Source organism: Lissotriton vulgaris, chromosome 2_2 (genome assembly GCF_964263255.1).
Source record: "Lissotriton vulgaris chromosome 2_2, aLisVul1.2, whole genome shotgun sequence".
Taxonomy (NCBI): Eukaryota; Metazoa; Chordata; class Amphibia; order Caudata; family Salamandridae; genus Lissotriton; species Lissotriton vulgaris.
The window spans coordinates 44,685,873-44,710,878 of NC_141688.1; positions in this window are offsets into that span (position 1 = coordinate 44,685,873).

Consider the following 25,006-nt stretch of genomic DNA (forward strand, 5'->3'; position numbering starts at 1 on the left):
AGGCACATAGCCTGAACGAAGATTTTGCAGCGTCCAGCCTAGTTCTATAATTGAGCGTAATTGAGACTGGCCATGTTGTAACATTAGCATGTCTCTGTCTATCACATCAACGGCAGAGGATACAATATTGTCCAACGAATATATTCTGGAAGACAGAGTCATTAACCCATTGTCTACTACCGAAAGTGATCTCTCCAAATTAATACGATCAATTTCTCGTATTTTTTCAGCAGTTTCAATTTGCTTTACTTTCCAAGCCTCGTTGTAAGCAGCATAGATACTGGTCGCTATGAAACGCTTTTGACGCTGTTTGCGTGGTCCAAGAATGAAATCGCGCAAATCAGCACCATCTTTTAGTAAAGACAAGTGTTGCTTAATTTCAGCCAGTGTGGATGTTGTTGGCCATTCAAGGCAGAGCTTCCCTACACTGTATGTTGTTATAATCCCTGGATGTTGTCTCTGGGAATATCTTGAGTCTAATCTGGTCATTTTTAACCCCTGTGTTTTATTCAGGAATCTATCTTGACAGCTATTTGTGTCTGTAGGCCAGATTAACCACTTTTTCCAATCAGGATGTGTTCTGTTGAAATGTAAAATTTTCGACACGTCTAACTCAATATCTGCAGTTACATTTTCAGGTATTGGCTTTGGAATAGACGGTGTTTTAAGGTCTTTGTTCTTAGCTAAGCCAAGACAAGATGTTTGGTGTATTGTGTCATTTAAAAACAACATTTGTTCTGGTATCATGCAGGTTCTAAATAGTGCTTCTATGCCTTGCACCTGCCAATCTTTTGTACCCCAAATTGTTTTCGTTTCAATATTATTTTTCCAATAATCAAAACCAAATGTCATCATTTTGTCATAAAATGCTTCTGAATATATCAATTTAGAATTTGTCAGCATTGTTTTCATTCCTGTTTTATCTAACAGTTTATAATAAAACGTTTCTGCATCACTGGTGTTAAACCCTGAGAAGTATTTGAATTTCTCAAAAAATGCTTTAGAACTGCTTTTAGGTGGTGTAGAACAATGTTCCCATTGATTATACATAAACACATTTCTAGGCTGTGCAGATTTATGCAAGTAATGATCCCCATAGTGGGTGTAACAGAATAATTGCTCATAACTAGATGAACCTTGTAAATAATCATGATCTGTGAATCTAGCTGACATTACTAAATCAGACATCATGTCATTAATACTGTTAAAGTCCCAATCATCAGAGAATGTACTAGGTGTCACAAAGTCACTTAAGGAAACCTTTAGTTGATGAGGATACTTCAGGATTTCGACCGGACCATATATCTCATAGTCTGTTTTCTCCCATACTACCCCACCAGGTATTGGAATTGCTGTGACATTTACTGTTGACAGTTCTCTTTTCTTCACGTGGGATGATCTGTGTGGTTTCAGGACTAGGTTGATGTTCTGACTTGCTGTGTCCATTGTAATATATTTTCCTTCAATGAATTTTCCCAAACACAGTACCATGATGAGCCAAAGCAGGAGGAAAAATACACCTAGACCGAACCAGAACTCTAGCCAAGGGGAAACAAGGTAGATTTCCTTCAGTTGATGAAAGAGTTCTGTTGCTTTTTCTTTAAAAGACTTTTTTGTTTCTGGCATCACTTCGGGGTCGTTTTGATCTTCAGAGAAGTTGTCGAAGTTGATGAAATAACCAGAGGCAGTTCTGTCAATTGATGGGATTGTTCTTTCAATCTGTCTCTCGGTAGCACTTTCTGATGCCACATCATTGTAGACTGGTGTTGTTTCTTGACGAACTGTTCCAATCTGTGTTTCAAGAGGCACGAGTTCCATGGCATTATTGCATAGTCCTTCATTGTGCACTGCAGGCTGATCGAATGTGATTAGTCTTTCAGTTTGAACCTCTTGGATTGTTGCAAGTTTGGGTATTCTGTTGTTTCTTGGGAGTCCACTGGGCCTACTGTTGATTATAGGCCACATGCTTGTGGTTTTACCAGATCGATGGACACGACTCTGTTCTCCTTTTTACCAGCAAGGGACGGTAGCACAACTGATCTTGTTCCGGTGACTGCCAAGACAGGTACTGCTTTTTCTGTAAGAAGGCCCAAATTCCTTCTTAACCGCGATCTTTTCTCTGACTAGATCCCCAATCTTTGGAATCCAGACAGGCCTTGCTGGGGCTGTTGCGGGTGGTGCCTCGTCAGTGGTACTTGGCTGTTGCTTTAACTTTATGTTGCTTAATGATTTTCTTGTTTCATTCAGTTCCTGTAAAACAGCCAAACGATCCTTTACATCAAAGTGCTTTGTTTCTTCTTGTACCACTGACATCTGACTATCGAGGTCCTGAACTCGCATTCTAATTCCGAACAATAGTTCGTATGGGCTGAAACCTTTTAGAGAATTTCTTGGCATGTTGTTAAGACTAGTCTGGACACTTATTAAATGTTTGACCCACCCAGCACCTGAACCTAATACCTTCGCTGTTATAGATTGCTTTATGTCCCGGTTTTTTCTTTCTACCACACTGTTCCCTTCCGGGGTATGATGGACAAGAATACCGCAACCCAATTCCCATGCTAGCCATGGCCTCCTTATAGGCTCGAGAGCTGAAAGCAGGACCCTGGTCAGAATGGAACGTGGTAATTGCGTATATGCCGATATGGACTCGCAAATCTTTTATAACCGTTCTAGCGTCAGCCGAGCGCTGGGGGCCTCATTTTTTAAGTGCTTTTAGCCTTAACTGATTAATAGGACGCAGGTTGGGGTGCAGGCAGCGTTACGCTGTTTCTGATCGGTAGCATTGTTCACAACTGCGATCCCTATTGCAGTTTTCACAGTTGTTTGCATATATTTGGTGTTCTACACTCATTCCCGGCCACCAGTATACTGATTGTAATTCAGTCAGAGAAACCTTAATTGTTTGGTGTCTCAGACCCAAACCCATATGTGCGTCTGCTATTAAAAATATTCTCCTGTTCGTGTTTGGAATTACTCTGTCCCCCACTCCAGGGATTCGAGCAAAAGGAACGGAGTTTGCATCGATTATGTATGCATAATTGAGTGGATAGTTTACGGGTAGTGCTGCACAGTCGCCTTTTACGGTCGTTTTTACTGCCAGCATGGTTTCCCCGTCTATGTATTTATCTGTACGCTTTTTGTGGCTACGGAAGCCGGTTTAGTTGCTTCCGCGGTGGCTGTATTAGCCAATGAATTCCCTGCAACGTGAACGCCATCACGTTGAAGACTCTGTGCGTGAATCACGTGAGTCTTTTGTAGTTCTTTACTTAAAAGAGCTACCTCGTTCCAGAGCAATTTATGCTTTATTGTGGCACCGGCATCATCTTTGTAGTCATTTTCAATCCAACTCTGCAGTTTGTTATTGTAAGAGTTGACGCAAAAATGAGAATCGCACACTATAAGTGTCGGGAATTTGCGTTCTGCATTTTCAAGCGCCATCTTTAAAGATCTGATTTCAGTTCTCTGAATCGAACACTTTCTTACAGATTCAGTTTTTGTTACTTTCGGTCTGATTTTACCGCACAGCCAACGACATTTAATGATCGCACATGCTGCGTCGTAGGATTTTCTCTCTACGTTGAAATGCTGTACAGAGCTATCTGTATAGATTATACAGGCATATTGTGGGAGAGGCAGAATTTCGATTGGCAGAGGATATTCTTCTTCATACTCTAAATCATTCAGTTCTTCGTATTGCGGGGCGAAATAGTATTTCACGTCTTCCGCTCCTAGAGAATCTATGCACTGTATCCATTTCGGATCCAGTGACGCTGTAGGCAGGTTTACTGGGCTGAATAGCGCTTCGAAGGCGGATTCCGCTGTGAGGATGTTAATCCTTTTGCCGTGTGCTAGTTCTCGTTCATTTGCTAATGCGATCTGCACTGCGTTCACAGTTCTTTCTGTGTGACTGAATGTTTTTTCTGCTTGTGTGTACAAGTGAGATTTAATTGAAATTGGTACCTTTTCTCCCTCATTAGAGGTTAGGTATGTGAATCCGCATCTTCCTGGGATGACTCGGATTACAAGATCGATCGTGTTGTCACGTGTATCTAATTTTGTTTTTGCTAACATGTCTGTTTGCAGTGATCTCAAAATTTCTGCGTGTTTTTGAGTCCAATTGATTTGTTTAAAATCAGGTTTTATTAGTTCGTAGAGAGGTTTAACCCTCTCTGCGTAATTTAGAATGTAAGTTCTTCCAAAATTCAGAAAACCTAGAATGGATTGTAAATTCTTCAGCGTTTTTGGAGCTTGGAGTACAGCGCACTTCTCTAAGAAGTTGTCCGCTAGGCTTTTCCCTTCACTTGATAATTCGTATCCTAAAAATAGTACTGTCAGATGGGCAATTCGGGACTTTTTAAAGTTGAATTTGTAACCCTCTGCTGCGAACCCAAGTATAATGGTGTTCACTCTTTTCAAATGAGTATCCAAGTGGTCGTCTGTGAGATAAATATCATCTACGTAAGATAATGCTTCATCATCATAGATTTGTAGTAACTCTGTTACCCTAGCTGAGAATAGTCCTGGGCTGTTCTTGAACCCCTGTGGGAGTCGACAGAATTTTTTCTGTGACCCAAATGCGGAGAAAGCGGTCAAATATCTGCTTTCTGGTGCAATGTTTTGACAAAAGAAACCATTAGAAATGTCTAATGTCGTTTTATATTTTTTCCTAACTATGTTATTCATTAGGGCTGCACTATGCGAGTTTTGTACTGCAAAAGTTTTGCAACATGTATTAAGATGTCTGTAGTCCAAAACTAGACGATATGAATTGTCTGGCTTGGAGACAGGAAACAAAGGATTGTTCATTTGAGAGGTGCATGTTTCAATCACCCCCTGGTATTCAAGTTGATCTAAGATCTCCCTGACCTGTTTTTTAGCTTCTTGCTTTATGGGATACTGCCGTTCGGCAGTTGGTTCACTTTTTAGTTGGATTTTGTGAGGAGGAGAGTCCTCATCCCATCCTACATGATTTTTATACAATGCAGGTGCCTGTGCTACTGCCCATTTCCTAGCATATGTATATTTTTTGTGAATCGGAATGTGATTCGAGAAGGCAGGCATAATCACTTCTTCGCCACGAGGGCACTCCCTGACAAACTCCGGGGGCCAATCTTTTTCAGCTAACAGAATATCATAGCCTTTTGAGAGCTTATCCCAAAATAGACCCTTAATTTTCCTAGTCTTATCACCCTCCATACGCAATGTTATTCCGTATATTTTATGGGGCTCGCTAAGTCTGGTGTCGGCAGTTTCAACCTGAATGTACTCATTCGTGTCCACTGTCTCCAGATGACTCATCAAGTTCTTGCGCGCTATACTGATTTCTGCTGCACTGTCCAACATTGTCAATGCCCACTCCCCGTTTTTCAACTGTGTCCTCAGTATTCTCGGCATGGTTGATTACTCTAATACTGGCTACCTTCTTTTTAGGAAATTGAGATTTTTTACTCTGAGCAGGTTCCTTGTCTTTGGACTTGGTGAGCTCTCCTGGGTCTGACCGTCCTCTTCTTTCCGAATTCTGTGGAAGAGATCGAGAGGGACGTGTATCAATACTTTGATATCTATCAGGTTTTTTCAGATTATCCCTATTTCTAAGGTTATATCTTTTCTCAGAGGGCTCCCGCTGGGGAGACTGGCGTTCTCGAGTCGGAGTTCTTTCCCTCCGTCGAGGAGACCTTCCTCTGGACTGGAAAACTTTTTCCTTGGGAGTGGATTGTTTATTTCCATCCCAGCTCTTTTTAGGAGTGTTTAAATTATTTTTAATAAATAATTTTTCAGGATTTTCGAGCAGTTGGGGCTTTACTGGTTTCCCACCCAAGCTGTCTCTACCTAATTCTTCATAGCATTTTTCTATGATTTTTGCTAGCTCAACAGGATCTTTTATATCTGTTTCCTTCAACTTCTGGCGAATCGCCACAGATGCTGCTTCTCCTCTAATGTTGGCTAATAATATAGCCGAGACCTGCTTGAAGTCTTTCAGTAATTTCATACCTAGATTTAAAGCGGGCTCTGGACCGAATTCATTTTGAATCTGTTTTAGCACTTCTGGTATAACCGCCATAGACGGAACACTGTGTGTTTTTGTGTAAATGGAAGCAAAGACTGTACCCCAAGTGTCACAGTCCTCCACGTGTGGTGCGATTCCCATAGGAAGGCAGATGGTCAAGATTCTGTGTTTCTCAATAGGGGTAGTATCAGGAAATACTGCCTCTATTTGAGTGATTTTCTGTGCTAACCAGAAAGGAATTTGTTCCCGTTTTACGGGTGTTTTACCAAGACATGACTGTATGTTCTGTGGTGTAATTTTATTTGTGTTCCCCTGATGAGGGGTCAGCTGGTGTGAATTAACAGCTGGCTGGACTGTTGCAGTCCGCATTACATATTGGACTAATTGCCTATGTATTTTTAATAATGTGTTTAGCTGTACTGACAGCTCTTCTCTTGACATTCTTACAATGTCAGGATGTGGTGTGTAGCTGGCTAGAACCGGCCACGTTGCTCCTGGTCTACCTAGTGGACCGAGCCTAGTTATGTGATCATTGTGTTTTAGGGGGCCATTAAACCAGAGCAGGTGCTCTTGAAATTTAAGTGGAATTTCAATCTCCTCGAAAGGAGCGTACTCTTCCGGAGGTTTCTCTATTTTGTAATAGTGAAACTCTTGTGTTGTAGCGTTTGCCGCTGGAAAGTTTATCCATGAATAGAATACCTCTGTCTGCCGATACTCGTGAGCCTCTATCACGAAAATTACTGTACCACCTTGAGGTGTCAGTCCGTTTTCTATAAGTTTTAACGTTATAGATCTTCTTAAGTTGACCGGGATGATTATAGCATCCGGGTCTGTGTATTCGGGACCTTGCTGAGTCGCATCTACTGCGGCCCCAGAGGTTCCGTTATTTTCTGGCATTGTAAAAATGCAAGGTTTGCAGAGTAGGTCTCCAAGGAGACAAAGATTAGGTGCACAATATTTTGGAACACTGTATCCTTCAACGTTGAATAAACCAGAGCTTTACATAGGAATCTCTTCCTACTAAGGTCGGGCGGATTTTAACCTTTCACCCACTCCAGACGTCTATTGGAGTATTTACGGGAGAAAGGGGTCTGTGAAATATGCACGACTGAGTTACTCTACTGTCTTGCGTTAGTTTATCGCCTTACCAAACGTTTGGGCGCCATGTAGTGTAGTTCCTAGTTTCCCACTAGGCCCTGCGCATTGGAATAACATAAACAGTAGTATCGACGTGGAACTGCGGATATTCCAGGCCTCCACTGACTATGCTAAACTTAATTGGGTTGTGTTACCAACTAGCTCAGAGGTCACTGGAAACTTTCTTCTCTGCATAGGAAGTGATCAGCTTCCTTGGCACAGACAAGAAGGGATTCAGTTTTCCAACAACCGTGCAACATGACAACTTTGCTCCTCAGATCAAGAGTCAATCTCTAGGGTCGTGTGAAACAATAGACATGTATTTCACTCAGTCAGTCTAGTGCAGTTTACTTTCACGAGATGTAGAGAATAGAGAGACGGGCGTTTGTCAATAAAGGGTTAACATTTATTGAACAGTCTTTCTTCTCGTACAAGAGAAATGTATTGCCACAATTGCAATAATTGTTATTATAAAAAGTACGTACAGTAAGATAAGGATTGCGAAATAGAACTGTAAAAGCATTGATATGGTTTCTTAGCCATACAATGGTTTAAAAGTAATAAAACATATATATACAGTCATATATACATTAGGCTAACATACTCAACTGGTGCTTCTAACTAAGCCTACCCCAGTGTGCCTGACCTAAGCCTAACACGTGAAAAGGGGAGTAAGTAAGTAGCTTAAGTTAAGTTGGTTTTGCCAAGGTTTGTTTCAAGAATTCTCGTCTAAGGGTTTAGTCAACACCATACCTCTGAATAGAATGATGGAGGATTGGTATCTCCTTCAGGGGTCTCTCTCGATATCCCAGTCACCCGCGAGGGTAAACTGGAAGCGCCGGGACTGGATTTCTCTGCACGAGAAAGGCAGCGGCTTCTCTTCAGCGCGTCGAGGAAGGAGGGGGGACAGCGTCCGCGGGCAGCTGGAATCTGCTGGATGTCTTCGCAGAGGGACGGCTGTTCAGCTCCTTAAGCGTACTGCACCATAGTTCGCGCTTTAGCGGCGATAATGGTATCAGCAGCTTCACCACCACAGGATAGCAGGCTGCAGCGACAGAGTGCTAGATTTACCAACACGGGGTCTTGCAGCTCACAGCTCACAGCTTACAGCTCTCATTGCTTAAGGCAACGTTGGTAATATTTATACCTGACAGGTGCCGGGTTTGACGCAAGTTTGCTGGACATAAGACGTCAATTAAAGATGTCACTAGGAAGTGATAGTTATCAGTTGCTCATTAGAGTTCCATTACTAATCAAAACACAGCAAGCGGGGATTTCCAGGTTTGCGGAGTTTTTATCTTGTTGAAGAACTCGGAGTGTTATCTAGGAATATCAGATAGTGACTACTGCTCTGTCATTGCACTAATTGGTCGCAAAGGAAGTGGCAGAGAGAACTATGCTGGAATGTGGCTCTGTTCGTGTGAGGCCAGAGATGACTTTTCAGAAAATCGCACTTGAACGGTTATGCCAATATAGGGAATAAATGGATTTATAGCTGAATAGGGGCATAAGGTCACAGTATCGATCAGGAACCTAGATAAACATGCAACAATATATATGCAAAGAGCAGCGGAGAGCAAGGACAACCCTGTCTTGCCCGCGTGATATTCTAATCAGCACTGTCACTTTTCCATTTATTGAAATTCTGGCTGTGGGATTTAAATACAGAGTGTGAATGTCTTGAGTTGCCTTGGGCCCAAAGCACATCCATCTCATAACGCCCCAAAGAAATTGCCAGGAGACCCAATCAAATTATTTTTTAGCATCTGGTAGAATTAGTGAGATCGGGTCTCCGGTCACTTGGGCGGCATCAAATAAAGTGATGGTCCATCGGATATGTTCTACGGTACACTTTTTGGGAATAAATCCATGTTGCCACTTAGAAACAAGCGGCTCAATTCTGGACGATAATCTGGACGAAAAGACTTTACAGTATAGCTTAGAGTCACAGTTGATAAGAGTGATGGGCCTGTATGAACCCATCTCTAATGATGATTTATCTTTTTTGGGATACATTACGATTTTGGCTGTGGACCATGAAGCGGGTGGGGAAGTCCAGTTGAAAATGGAAATGACCAAATCTGTAAAGAGGTCTTTTATTTGTGGGAAGAAGATTTTGTAAAACTCAACCGGGATACAGTCAAGTTACAACTTGTGATTATTCAGAATCCATAATAAAACTATTAAGTACTATGGTTGGTTCATCTACCCACATTATCAGCACATTACTTGGCAATATAACAAGATGTAGGTTCAAATAATCCTTCTGGAACATAGTTCAACTCTCTAGCTAAACAAAATATCAATTTGACAGTTTTTATCATTTCTGTGCTATTGAATCCTGGCGGATTGATCCTGAATCAAATACAATGTTGATTAGGTCACACAGGGACACATCAGCAGATTGTACTCATGTTTAACCCTAGGCAAAGCACTACGCTACGCTCAAGTAGTTTGCGAAGTTTGCACAACTTTGCACTATGTGAACTGCACGTAGCACAGTGCAAACATGCGCAGCATAGCGTAGTGTAGTGCAGAGGTCATTTTTTGCTTGATCGCGGTCCTCAACGTCAAGTTGGCGACCGCCAGCAAGCAAAATGAAATCCTCGCAAGACTTTTTCCTTGTTCGCGATCAGCAACATCAAGTTCCCAATCGCGAGCATAGAAAATAAACTTCCTAGCGAGATTCTCAACACGGGGATGTCAGGTTTCTCATTGCGAGTGTTCGTGATGCTCGCGATGAGAAACTACCAGTCCGCGTTGAGAAAGCTGCAGCTCGAGTAAAAATCTACTTGAGCGGCAGAAAAGAACAGCTCGCATTGTGCAAGATGCTGTTTTCAATGATTGCACAGTGCTGGACGCCTGTCCACACTGTGCAATCATTAAAAACGACATCTTGCACAGTGCAAACATGCTACTACTCAGTTCGCGTAGTGCTACACATAGCTCGCGGAGTGCAAAGTGCACTTTGTGTAGCTATGCGTAGCGCCCACCCCTACTTTTACTAATGCTCAGGCGGTATGTCCCTCAGTAGATGAAATAAATCATGTTTTGCTGAATTTTAATTAGCGATTTTCAAGCAAATATGAATATGAGTACTACTCTATCAATGTCGCGGAAGAGATCCAAAACAAGCCTGATGACAAAATCACTTGGACTTTGATGTTTCAAAAACATGGGCAAACAAAAGCAGAGACGGAGAAGAAGAAAGTTTCTGGCCAAGATCATGCAAAGCGTACATCTTTGATATCTCAATCTAAGGCACCAGGAGCTGAAGGTGTAGAAATGGAAAGAACTTCTGATGATCAACTGGGTACTTACTTCCTATGAGTTTGTCACATGTTAGAGAAAACATGATAGAGAAACTAGGTACTTCTAAAGAGATTGTTGTTTGTCAGTGTATTCACTCTCCACAGTTGGGCCTTCCTATAAATCCAAATGTAATGGATGTGATACTACGAGAATGATAGGACTCAGACAAAAGTTAACAAACATTTATGCAATGGCTGTACCCCCCTGAATGAGATGGACTGACAGATGCCAGAATCTCTACTATGGATTTTGTGGTTAGGAGTTTGCTAGGAGGCACATCTATGACAGTGGTGGCTATTATAAATGATGCAACTGATAAACTGGACTCCACAGTAAACAAAGTATATTCTGGCTTCCGTTTAGAGATAATACCAGGCATCCATGGAGCATACACCTCCAGTCACTTCTTGGATTGTAAAAAGTTCTTCAAAACTGTAGAAGAAGGAATGGAATGCTCTGCTGTTTTCTGTGAAATCTTCTTTTTAGAGTCTAAGGGCCAGATGTAGGTAGCCCTTTACCGATCGGAATCGGCCGAAAATACCGATTTTTGGCCGTTTCCGATCGGTAAAGGGCTATTGAGATGTAGGGGCACATTTTCGGTAATTTTACCGAATCGGTATCATTACCGAATCGGTAATTTTACCGATTTGGTAATATGTACCGAATCGGTAAAATAATTACCGATTCGGTAATATTTACCGATTCGGTAAAATTACCGAAAATGCAATGTAGGTAGGCAATGTACCTTCTGCACATGGCTTACAGAATCGGTATTTTACCATGGAATACAAATCCATGGTAAAATACCGATTCCGGTGTGCATGCACATGTGTGCATGCACACCTATGTCATGTGACAGGCAGACCTGCCCTTAGGGCAGGTATGCCTGCCACATGGCACCTGTGCCTGTTTTGGGGGTGCCAGAGGGTGTCAAAGTGACACCCCCTTGCACCCTTGTGAATTCTTTAATTACCGATTCGGTAAATACCGAATCGGTAATGCCTAATCATTCCTATGGGCTTCAAAGCCCATAGGAATGAATGGGCATTACCGATTCAGTATTTACCGAATCGGTAATTAAAGAATTGTTAAGGATTCGGTAACGAATCCAGATGTTGGGACCTACATACCATTTACCGATTTTGAAATACCGAATCGGTAGGATTCGGTATTTCAAAATCGGTAAATGGGATTTACCTACATCGGGCCCTAAAAGAGAACTTTATTAAAATGTAAAATAATATAAATACAGCCAAAGAAACAGTCATAGCATATTATGAAGAAAACCATAAGATAGTACAATGAGTGCTAATGAAATAACAGAATTAAATATAAAATGTATATATAAAAAGCATTTAGAAAATGAAATAAAGGGAAAGAAAGGAAGAAAAATAAGAATGGAGATAAGCAATTTTTGTCATATAGCAACACTATTAAATTAAAATACAATATAAAAATAAATATATCATTATATTTGACATTAGATGAAAGAAGAAATAAAAGAGAGCTAAGGAGATTTTGAAACTTCTTCAGTAATAGGGTGGTGCCCGTTAGGAGCTAAAAGTGGAAGAATTAAGTAAAGCAGTTACCCGCAACCATAGAATCTCTCTCGTAATAGTCAAAGAAAGTGGAGTTACAAAATTCCTGGCTAGTCTATGATTATAGTGAATACCATACTACCATGCTTGAAAGGAAATATTAAGAGCATTCTTCCAAGTCTTTGTTATTTGTTGGAATGCTACAGCTATTATTAAATCAATAATTTGTACATTAGATTCACAATCCTTTCATGCTTCTGAAGGCTTCATAAAACTACATTTGTGAAAGAAAAAGGGAACAGTCTCTAAGAGTAGAAAAAAAGAGTATTGAAATTTGTAGAAACCATATATTCTTAACAGAAGTAGTGAAAAAAGATCTAAATAATACATTTTAATAGGGTTCCAAACAAAGTTTGAAGGCATGAACTCATGTTTAAAGAACCATTTAATAAACTGAAGATTTTCACATTTGTCAGCATTAAGTTTATATCCAGAAAGTTCTACAAAATTGAAAACTATATTTAGAAAATGTTTTAAAGAGTAATCGGTACAACATTTGTTTTTAAAACAACATCATCTGCATATGCCGAACATTTGATATGTAAACCTCTTTACTTAAGTCCTTGTATATTAGTGTTCTGTTGAATACAAGATAGAATAGATTCCATTACCAATATAAAAATAAGAGATAATGGAGGCCAATCTCCATGCACCCCTCTGTGAAGAGGTAAGAAAGGGGAAGTAACAAAGACTGATGTCCTAGGAGTAGAATATAGGATAGAGATAAAATTGATAAATTTTTGACCAAATTCAAACCAGGAGAGTAGAAAATAAAAATTATTTTCAATGAACTCGATCAAAAGCTTTTAGCATCTAAAGATATGACAGCTAATGATTGTGAAAAGACCTTGGACTTTAATTATTAAAAAAAGTTCTGGTATTATCCGAGAGCTGACAAACCTTAACAAAACCTGATTGTTCTTTGCCTATTAAAATGGAAAGGAATAGATCTAAACAAAGTGTGAGGTTTTTAGCAAAAATTTTATAATCTGAGTTAACAAGGGGCCTATTCTATGTACATCGTTTGAGATCTTTAACTTCTTTGGGAATAAGACAAATTAAAATATCTTAAAAAGTAACAGAGGCGGAATTAGTTAAATGATGTAAAAAGCGTATAAAGTTTGGTAACTAATATTTTTGAAAAATAAATATACAATTCTGTGGGGAAACCATCAGGCCAGGGAGCCTTAATGAATATCTTTGAGTGATATATCATCTTCAAGAAAAGTGTGATCCGTGTGTAAATTCATCTCTCATTGATAGAAGGGTAAGTGTTGACTAATATCAGCAACAGAGAGGTAAGTTTTGGGGGTATACATGTAGGGGCAGCTCCTCTGCTCTGGCGGATGTGCGTCGCCCCACTGCTTTCTCATAGTGCGAGAAGAAGAAATATAAAATGGTAATAACTTTTCTTTTTGTATTACCATTTTATGTTTGTGTTATGGGTGGGAAGGGCAGGGGAGGAGTGGTGTGCCCACTCCTGAGTGCACAAAGATTGTTTGGTCTGCCCTCTCGGTCTGCCAAACCAGTCATGTGCACTCTACCCTTCCATGCAATGCAGCCTGCATGAAGAACATGTCCACCCCATAAGCCCCTGACTGGTTGCCATCCCAACTAATCACAATGCTGCTTGCTGCGTTATGTTTGGCTTAGGGTGAGGGAGCCTGTTGCCTGCTTCCTGTTCCTGTCAGAGGCAGGAGAGTAGGAGAGCATGAGAGCATGAGAGCAGGAGAGCAGGAGATTCAGGACCCAAACTAAAGGTAAGTTTAAATATCTTTTTCTTAAATTAAACTCCCCCCGCGTGACCTTCCCTGTGACCCCCCTGCCTGCGCGACTCCCCATACCAAACCCCACCCGCAAGCAATGCCACCACAACTGTATACAGGTTCCTGCAGTAATCAAATAATACTAATAAAAGATCTTTATGTTTAGTTACTGGGGTTTCGTCATTATGTATTACTGTAACAGTTTTAACTTGTACTATGTTTACTTTTAAATAATTCACTAAAAGCTTGCCTGCTTTATTCTGACCTCCAGTATATTTGGCACTTTATCGCAGTAAGCAAGAAGCGTTATTATCAGTAGAAATTTTGTTAAATTCAAGTTTAGCTTTGATTAAATCATCAAGACATGGCTTGGATTTAGAAACAAAATAAGTTTGTTTTAGGGATTTAATATGAATCATAATAATTAAGGCTTTTAAAAATATATATTTTTATATATATTTTTATCCGAGACATATGATAAAATAAAATCACGTGCAGCAGCCTTAAACACATCCCAAATGGTTTGGAAGGGTAATTCTGTGGACATATTAAAAAGAAAATATTCATAAATAGAATTTTTAAAACGTTGGACACATTTTGTGTTTAATAAAAGGGCTGTGTCGAGCGCCAATGTTTAATCTTGGGATCAACAGGAAGTAATTCAAAATCAAAAATGATTGGGCATGGTCTGAAAATAACATAGCTCCAATATTTGCATGTAGGATGTGCTGTGACAATGATTTGGAAACAAATAAATAGTCAATCCTAGATTGAGAGAATTGAACAAGGGAGAAAAGGGTATACTCTTGTAAACAGGGATAAATGAGTCTCCATGTGTCTATAAGGGCTCTCTGTTGGATGGCAGCATTAAATTGTCTATGCATAGATTAGAGATCCTAAAAGTTACAAGCTTATCTCTGATAGACATCAATTTATTTGTAATGCATGGCCAGAAGGGTGTATCTAGATGTGAATTTTTTTTATATGTAACTTTAAACAAGCAAGGATGAAAAAGGCCAGATTTTGATTTCAGAGCACAAAGAGCTGGCCTCATGTTCAAAAATGTTTTGCTCCTGTATGCCGTGGCTTTAGCAAAGTCTAGTGCAAAGAATAACTGCAAACTAGACCAATAACTTTTTCCCTTGGCTTTAGCAGCTTTAATAACATGAAGAAGTTCAACATATTCCAGGAAATAAATGGTGACTCCTTTCGGTATTTGAGATGAGGAAGGATGAAAAGTAGAATGGCTCAGCCGATGTGCTCAGTGTATATTTAAAATGAAAAAATTGGAAGGCCAGAATCTTAAGAAGAAATTAGCAAAAAAATGATGCAGGATCAATACCTTTCACTCCCTCCACCAAACCATAAATGCAGAGATTATTTTGTCTGCTTTGATTTTCTAAATCCTCAGCATGCCGTTTCAATTAAGATACAAGAGCTCGCAGATTCATGAGAGACTGCATAGTATTCTCAATATCACAAAATCGTTGCTCCATATAACCCTGCTATCTCTCTGAGACCAATACCCTTTAAAATTTGCAGTTTATTTTTAGGGTCTTCCATAAAGAGCATATGATTAAGAGCCCTAATTTCTTCAAACAAAAGCTCCATTATGATGACGTTAGGAGGTTTTGTAGGAGACTGAGGGTCTTTTGTAACTCTTTTAATAGCCTGAGGCATGCTTGAACTTTGTTTAGAAGTAAACTTTGGAGAAATAAGACCATTCTCGTTGGACGGAGTAAAAGAAGTCAATGTTAGCTCTTGACTACTACTCTCCATATTTCATGCCAGCAAAGTAAAAGAATAGGCAGTGCAAATGCTGAAATTTGGTGAGAACCTCAGTCTTTTGGTTCTTCCCATATGATAAGGATGGGGATATATAACAAAAACTGTATTACAGGAAAAAGTGTAAAAAATTACTTGTAAGACAAGCATGTAAGTAGTGAGGAAATAAAAATATTAGGTTAATAGCAGAAGATATATTCTTGCTTTATAATGAAACTATATTATGCCTTCCAGAAATGTCCATTTCCAAAAAGAAAAAACAGGTGAGGAATTCATGGGAGGTAAACAAATTCTGGCAGAGCTGAGGTGAAACGAGACAAGTGTATTCAAAATGGCAGGCGAGACATTCCAGTCAGCATGTCTATGCAGTTTAAACTAAACGCGACAAGCAAGCAGGTGAAAAAGTAAACCTGCATGTGCAGAGAAGGCATGCATTTGTTTTTCTGCTAGATGGAAGTGTGTCAGAGCCAGTTTGCCAAGTCTGGGCCGACTCTATCCCGTGACTGCTGCAGAACTCTTCAACCGCAAAGCGCTAACAAATTTCAGAAATTCAGACTATGCAAAAGATGGCCAGGAACTGTGAGTTGGAAGTTTAATCAGTAGTTCATGACAGCCTGGGAGGAATCCACCACAGATGGTTGGTTCTCTAAATAATTAGATGTGGACATCTGCTAGATTTTTTCTATTCTGTTCTGGACATAGGAGTCTAGGAGACTCTGTGGCTGGAGTGCCAAGAGAAAAGAACTACCTTTGCTCAAGCCATCCAGAATTTTGTTACAAAGGAGGCAGAAATATCTGTTCCTTTGCAAAAGGTCAGCTCTTGTTTGCAGGGACATCGGATATCCATCTTCCCCGACTACACACAAAGGGTAAAAGATCAACGAAAAACCTTTGTAGCAGTGAAGCGACGACCACAAGACTTGAACTTAAAATAGAGCCTCCTTTACCCGGCCAGGCTAAGGTTGAAAAAAACGGGAGGGCATTTTGCTACTTCTCAGCGGCAGAGGCAAGCTACTGGCTAGATACTCAACGACGACCCAAAGAGGAGGTGCTGCTACCAATGGGTTTGTCTGGATCATTAAGCTCAGCGAGACCACCAAGAAATCAGAAAAAACAGGTACATAAGCTCATTGGTGGGTGGAGCCGCAGCACAGGCAGGGTGCAGCTGTGCCCAGATGGAACATTACAACTACCAGACACCGCCCGGACTCTGGAGAGTCGTCTATGTCACAATCTACCAGCGGTGCTCCGAATGAGGACGTTAATGATTAACCCATATAAGAACCTGTATGTGTAGTATATCTAAATATATGAAACCAAGGACTAGTTGACTGTGCCTGTTAAGGTTTGTTCCAATAGCCTACTACAATAAATACAGGGGGTATGGTAAGAACTTTAAGGAGGTGTGTCTCTACATCCTAGCTAATGGTCGATGGGGGGGTAGCTCTATTGGTGATGAGTACCCAGATGGAGAGCTAGAGGCAATGCCTCACACCCCCTGGCAGACTGGTCACTAGCTTAGCTAAATGCTGAAATATGACAGTTTGGTTTTGTGTTTTTCTGTGTTTTGGTATTCATTGGGTAATAGGGCGAAGGTGATATACCCTCACCTGGTCTCCTTTGGGGGGGGGATCGGCATTGCACAGAGGGAGGGGGGATTTGGCTAATGTTTTGGTTAAGGAAGGGTGGGTATCACCACAAATATGTTGTTCTGAGTTGCTTAAAGTGAAGCTACCAAGATTATTGATGCATACGTTATCAGAGAAGATGTCGACAAGTACCAGTGCTACGAATGGAGAAAATCTGATATGGCAGCCACCATGACTAAAATTGTTACATGGAATGTCCGTGGCATGGCCGCACCTGAAAAACGTAGAAGAGTGTTTGCCTATTTAAAGAGATATCATATTGCGGTGGTCTGTCTACAGGAGACTCATATGTGGGGAGACTCACTCTCATATTTATGGAAACGGTGGAGGGGTCAATTGTATGTCACATCATACTCTGGTTGCGAGCGAGGGGCCCTAATCTGGGTGGCTGCGGGGGTTCCATTTCAGCATCTTCACCATGTAATATACGTGGAAGGGAGATACATTATATTGTATTGCAAACTGGATGGCAGAGACTTATGTATCATTAAAGTGTATTCTCCTAATGATGACTGTCCCCTGTTTTTTCCTAAAATAGGTTGAAGCGGCAACCCGTACTTGGGTGCTCCGTCACTTTTGGCTTGGGATGTCAATTGTATAATGAATGAGATGTTGGATCATGATTCCCCTCGCCAAAATACCAAACCCCGAATGACAAAGATGTTGCGAGATGTGCTAGATGGCATACATCTTTATGATATCTGACAATAACATCGCCCGTCTCTCCGTCAATTTTCCGGTCATACACCGGCCTCGGGTACGGTCAGCCACTTGGACTGCTGGGATATGTCAGCTGAACTTGGGCTTGAAGTGAAGGGGATAACATACTTGACTAGATATCTTTCAGATGACTAGCAAGCACTGCTTAGCTTTGAGAGAACCAGACCCGTCCCTGAATTCACCTGTGGCGATTGAATGCAGAAGCATTAACAAACCCCCCTGTTTGCAGAGTAGGTAACAGTAGCTCTCCAAAAGTAGTTTGAGGAAAACTGGGGAATGGCTTTGATCTGTGCACTCGAATAGGAAGACATGAAGGTAGTGGTATTGCGAATATGTATTCAAACATCATACGGAATAGGGCAGCAACTAGAAAAAGATGTAGCCGCCCAAGAGGAGCTCAAGAGGAGAAGTTAAGTAAACTAGAGAGGAAGATCCCTGGGACTCCTCATAAGATGGCAGATTGGTGCGTAGCAAAAGAGGCTCTTTTGACCGACCTCTGCAGCCGATCGAATCCGTCATGGGGACATTGTACTGTTAGGAGGCTCTAGAGCAATTGTTTTGGCAGCTTATTATGGTCTGCACATATACTGTTCTTTGGATGCCATAACCCGTATACTAAACTTTGGAACTTCAATTTCTTGGATCACTTGTGTCTGTTAAATATAAATACATTGACGTGGATATAATACTATCCGGATAACGGATTTTTTGATCTAGGCATCTTTACTGGCCTAACGATCCCATTGACGTTATTCCGCATCAATTCAAGTTCTGATCTATACTCCCGCCCTGACGAAGCTCCCATGGTTGGGGAGCGAAACGCGTTGGCTGTCCTTTATATGAGAATAAAAACTTATTTTTGATACTACATTGTCCTGGCTACTTTATCCTTGGTGCTGCCTCCGTTCTGTTTCATAAATCTCTGTCTGGATTTCCAGTAGGACCAAAACCGCAGCAGGTCCTGGAGGTTATCAGCACAGCATTCAGCACAACAGCTCCAGTTGGACATAAGAGGGACATTGGAAAATAGAGGTGCTTACTGCAAGATCCGCTGTGGAACTTTTCTTTGAGCCTGGAGAAACACCTCTATACGGTTCATCATCAAAGGCTGTACATAGAAGGTGATAAAACGGGGGCATTGCTGGTGCGCCTGGCATTCCGGGAATACCCAACAGACCACATTAAACACCTACGTAACCGTAGCAGGAAATTGGTATACCCCCAAAATTAAATAGTGGAGGTTCTAGCGAGATACCTTGAGTGGGTTAAAGAAGTAAATCGTCGCCCAGCCAAGATGAGGTGAACAACTTTTTAGGCATAGTTGAGCTCCCCCGTCTGGACCAGGAAACAAACGGAGCCCTGGAGATCCCAATAACCAGAGAGGAGCAAATGATGGCTAATCAAAAACTGAAACGAAGAGTCCGGGTAATGACAGACTACCAGCAGAATGTTGTCAGAAATTTGCCCATCTGCTGGCTGATAGGCTTTTAGAAGTCTTTAATGAGGGAATTCAGCTGGGCGTTCTGCCGCCATCTATGCAGGAGTCGCTAATTGCCATGATACTGAAACCTGATAGAGAACCCTTACTTTCCAACTCATATAGACCGATCTCATTACTCAATTTTGATGACAAACTTCTCAATGAAATACTATTGGCATGTCTTCTGCCTAATGTGTCCAATCTTATTCATATGGACCAGGTGGAGTTTATCCCAGGGAGAAGCACTGCTCCTTATCAACTCTGATTGGTGCATGTATGGCACACCCCGGTCTTGATGGAAGAGGACTGCGCACTCGCTCTGTTAGATATTAAACAGGCCTTTTATTCTGTAGATTGGCACTACATGTGACTGGTTCTAGAAAAGGTCAATGTAGGAGTAAGGTTCCTTAAATGGATTCGGCTGTTGTATGCAAAAATAAAAATTTGTAGAGTGGTATCCCAACAGCTCGCTCTATGTCGTGGCACACGTCAGGGATGTCCATTTCCTTTGCTGCTGTTCGCAGTGGCGGCCACTTTAAGGAAAGTATTGGAACCATGGGGTAACTGGCTGGGAGAGACCACCCACGTAATTTCCCTTTACACCGATGATACGCTGATTTATTTACGACACTGGAGCACTTGGATCTTAACACCGGGACAGTGATCGAGGGTCTGAAAGGCTCTGTGAGATTTTTGAAGGAGCAACCGTTGTCCTTAATGGGCCGAGTTGCAATAGTGAAAATGATTATCTTTTCTCAATGCCTTTATGAGCTGCAGAACTCCTTATATGTGATACCATGTCATTATTTTAAAACATTGGATGCTGTGGTGACGGAGCTCCTGTGGCAAAGTAAATGAAGAATAGTAAAGCTTGCGATACTGCAGAGAGCGTGGGCTAGGGGAGGTTTAGATGTGCCCTGCCTGGAATTCTATTTTATGGCTTCCCAGCTACAGCATGCAATTCATCGGTTAGATTGCGACAATAATTGGGAAAAAAGGCTGTTGCTGGGTACGCATCAGGGACGACTGCTCCCGGAGTTACTGATGCTTGGAAGAGGCGTTCGCCTCTTGACCCCATATGTGGTGAGCCATGTGGCCACGGTGTGGGATACGGTAGTGCGGTGGGTAAACAAAAGGGCACCTTACGCACATGATATGTTTATATGTGCATTGCGTCCTTTTGCATGTATATCTGATTCAATCTCTTTGAGCTGGTGGAAGAAAGGGGATGTCTTATATTAGGTGACTTGTATATAGAGGGCAGATTTATCACATGCGCTGAGGCTGAAGCCACCTTTGACTTGGGGACAGACCAATTTCTACAATATGAGAAAATATCAAGTGTGGCATGGGAAATTTGGCCTAAAGAACCCACTAAGACGCTATCAGTAATGCTGTACATGGAACAGGGTAGACATGTGGAGAGGTGTGGCTCACTGGTTAGAGGCGGCAGACCTGTAAGCAGAGAACGGCCCGGGACCAGGGTTCAATTCCCAACGCGGCAGGGTTGTGGACCAGGGGTCAACGGACTCGATAATTCTCGCCTCAGTGCCTACTCTAACCAGGGAACACACTCGGTAACTCTGGGCATTAAGCTTGCCTCATCTCTACAACGGCCCCCCACAGACGCCGGGGATGCCTGGTTTCACCCTGGAGATACCCAGAAAGGGACCATCTCACAGGGAAAACCAGGACGGGTTTCCCAGCGGTCTACAGCGCCAGGACACTCGGGTAGAGTAACAGTGCGCTTTACAAGTATCCCACATTTACATTTACATTTACGTCTGATCTCACACCTTTATAGGGCAATAAAAGAGGATCGGCATGGAGGAGAGCTACAGGTACATACAAAATGGGCAAGGTTTTTAGACGAACCTCTGACAGATAAGGAATGGGAAAAGGTACATGAGTGGGTATGAACAGGGAGTTCTAACTTGCGTTTTAAGCTCCTTCAATTTAATATAGTTCACCAGACATACCTCAGTCCTCATACATTACATATTATATACCCTATTCGTAACAACGAGTGCCCGAGATGTGGAGAGAAGGCAGCAGATTTTATATATATGATCTGGAAGTGACAAGCGCTCCGCACTTATTGGGGTGAGGTTCTCGCATGTCTACAGAAATTCATACGATGGCTGGTGCCTGCAGAGATCAGGCAGGTCTGATTGGGCCAGTTGCCCTCTCCTAAGGGCAAAAAACTGAGCAGGAAGGTTTGTTTTGCTGGTTCTTGTGCTGACAAGACATCAGATTGCTATAACATGGCTGTGTCCTAAACCTCCAAAGTGCGAAAGGTGGATGAGAGATATGCATGAATGGGCCAAAGCGGAGAGTGTCCGAATAAAATTTGTGAGAGTGGATGAAAAGCCTGAGGAGGATTTAGTGGCATGGTCCCATATGATGACAGAACTAAAAGGGAAACAGACCATGGGCGGGAAGGTTTGCACTGATGATGGGGGGATTTCCACAAGTGTACCCAGTCCCCACTAGACTTGGGGGACAAAGGTGGAAGGGGGAATACCATGTGACAACTAAGTAGACTATGTACACCAGTATGATTTTCCTTTATTGGGCACACTTTTGAGCAACTCAGAGTTGGGATTTGGGTAGTAGGGGTTATTGTTTGATATGACACAATGCACATTGTCAATAAGTAGTTGAAAACTCGGTTGTATTGAATTAAATTGGTTGTATTGGAGAAGTAAAGTATAATGACTTGGTTCCTGTAAGTATGTCATGTTGTGTATGAAACCAAAAATGCCAATAATCTAGGTTAAAAAAAAAACATTTGAGTGTGCATTCTAACTTGTACTTGTCTTACATGACCCAAATTCATTCTCCTGTATCGTGCTGATCTACAGATGACCACTCCCAAAGCTTATCCAGACACTCTTCTGGGTTTTATTTCAGACATCGTTGACAACTCAAAACAATCCATCTTGGGTAACCTCAAGTCTGCATCGACAAATTAAAACCGCAACACTCCACATAACTAATTTCTAAACTTGAAGGTCCTGTCCTCCAACGAGTCACTGTCCCAAACAATCTGCTGGCCATACTCTTAATGTAATCATATCCCCCAGTCTACTGCTTTTGTTGATAGGAGACACTTATCAGCTTCAACTGCAGCTTCCCCATTGCATTCCCCTTCCCACCAGTCTCCTACAAAAATGCACTGCCTAAGCCATGGAACACTCTGAACCAGGAAACATTTCTGAAAGAATTGTCTGCTAAAAGACCACTGGACCGTCTGAAGAGTTTTCATCATTTGTACTGAAGATGTCAGAGATTTTCAACAAAGTGATACCCGCATGAAAACTCAAGTCTATGAGAAGGTTGGCTGAATGTAAAACTACAAAAATCTATAACCATATCCCATGATAAACACTAGAGAAAAGCACACAATGTTCACAAGACAAATCAACTGCAGAGACTGTACAGAATAAAAAGAACAAAAGTCAGGATAACCAGATGTGTCTGGCCAAACTAAGGAACTCTTCAAAATCCTTTAGTCTCAGGAGCTCTGAAACTCCATAACTGATGGGTTCACTGAAAGAACTAATGGGCTGAAGTATCAATTCCAATTGAGGATAATCCATTTTTGAGAAAGATCAATGACAGCATTTTAATGCATGTTGGAAGTTTGATAACTACCCAACCCAAACGCTGCTCATTTAACATGCTCTTCTTTAACAAAACTACTGAACAAATTAAATGTGCTGTTGATTCACCAACAGTCCCAGGACTCCAAACGTGCTGAAAACCATCCTCCTAACCTTACCCTCTGTCGTTCCAGCCAGAGTAATTATTTACTTATCCCATTCAACACACTAACTACTTCTGATATTAAGCCAACACTTAAGAAGCAATGGCTTGATAAATTGGAAAATTAGTGGCCAGTAGAAAATTAACCTACTCTTGGGAAGCTCATTGAAAAATAAGATTTTATACAAAGTTCTGATTTCCTCAGCAATGATTTTCTGCACAAACTAGACTTTGACAGAATTGCAGCCATCCTGCTTCTTTGCCTGTCATCGACATTTGACACTGTTATCCACCAAACTATGCTTCAAAGGTTGAGTGACATTCAAATGCAAGTCACAGTTCATAAAGGCTGTTGGAACGGAAACTCCTCTGCATGGCAATGCTCAGGCACCCCTACCCTAAGTGCCCCAAGTGTGCTGATGTCTGAATCGCTATTGTCATCGGCAAACACGGATTATGCACATGCACCATGAAATAGGCCCGTCTCAGGTGTTGCTTTGGACACTGGGCACTGGATAGAACTAACCTCACAGTGGTGAAAGGCTATGGAAAAGTCATCCACATTGTAATTGACATGAACCCCTGCCCTGAGTACCCCAACTGTATTGATGTATGGAGCCCTCTTTCTGTTTTTTTGCCATAGGCAGACACAGATCATGCTGTGCACCATGACATAAACCCATCTCGAGTATTACAGTGTTGTTGGACTGAAAGAAGCACCCAATGCGCTCCCATCATAGTGGTGAAAGACTACTACGTTTACCAGGAGTTAAGCAACACTAGCACAGTGGTATCAGCATACCATGCAGTGATCAGTAGGAACAAGCAGGTACTTTTATTACCTATGTAATTGGAGTGAGACCTACAGGCTAACTTATTTAAAGTTCTGCTGCTGTGTGCTTGACTCTCCCTAGGCCTACATTGGTTTGGTGTGTGGTGCTTTGCAGTGCATGTGTGATGTACATGTTCTGGGTGTATGTGTACCTGGGAAAGGTACAATTCAGGGATAATGCAAGCCTTGTTAACTCATTGTTTTATTTTAGTATTGAACTTTTTTGGTAGCATTAGTTCCTTGGTTAACTTATGAATGTTTAACCTAATTGTTAGTGAAAGGGGAGTTTGTTGTGATCTTGTATGTCATATAAGTTGGCATGCAATCCAACCTTCTGGAAGGGCATTGTAGTATCCTGTTTCACAGCTAACACTGATATGTGTTGTAAATCAGTGCTAGCAGAACTAGAATATTAGGACAGTGTTCTGGTTGTTCCTGTTAATAGATTGTTTGTACTTGAAGGAGTTCAGTTGATGAGAGCCTGACCTGGCCTCTCGGTGGCTGTGCTACTGAGGCTGAAGTGTTTACATTTCATTGACGACGACTTAGAGAAGAGCGGATCCATCCTTGGATGACAACACTTCAACTCAAAAGTTATTTCTAAACATCGGACACTTTGTTTCAAAATACATCACCCTGCATTGTAACTCGATCTGCTTCCGGACCAACATATACACCCTAAACAAGAGAACAACCGACGCTCAGTGAGTTCAAGCTCCTTTCTACTCATCCTCCACAAAGCATCTTCCAAGCGTCATAGCGTCATTTCAAGTAAGGATGATCTGTGGTTGGTTTCAGACTTCCGCTTTCTTCCCTGCTACCCCTTTTAGCCCCATTTTCTTTTTAAGTGCAGGGGGTAGAAGTGGCCCAGTTCTTAGCGAGCGAGGGACTGAAAAGCCACGGGCGAGAATGTTAGGACAGTATTCTGGTTGTTACTGGTGATAGAATG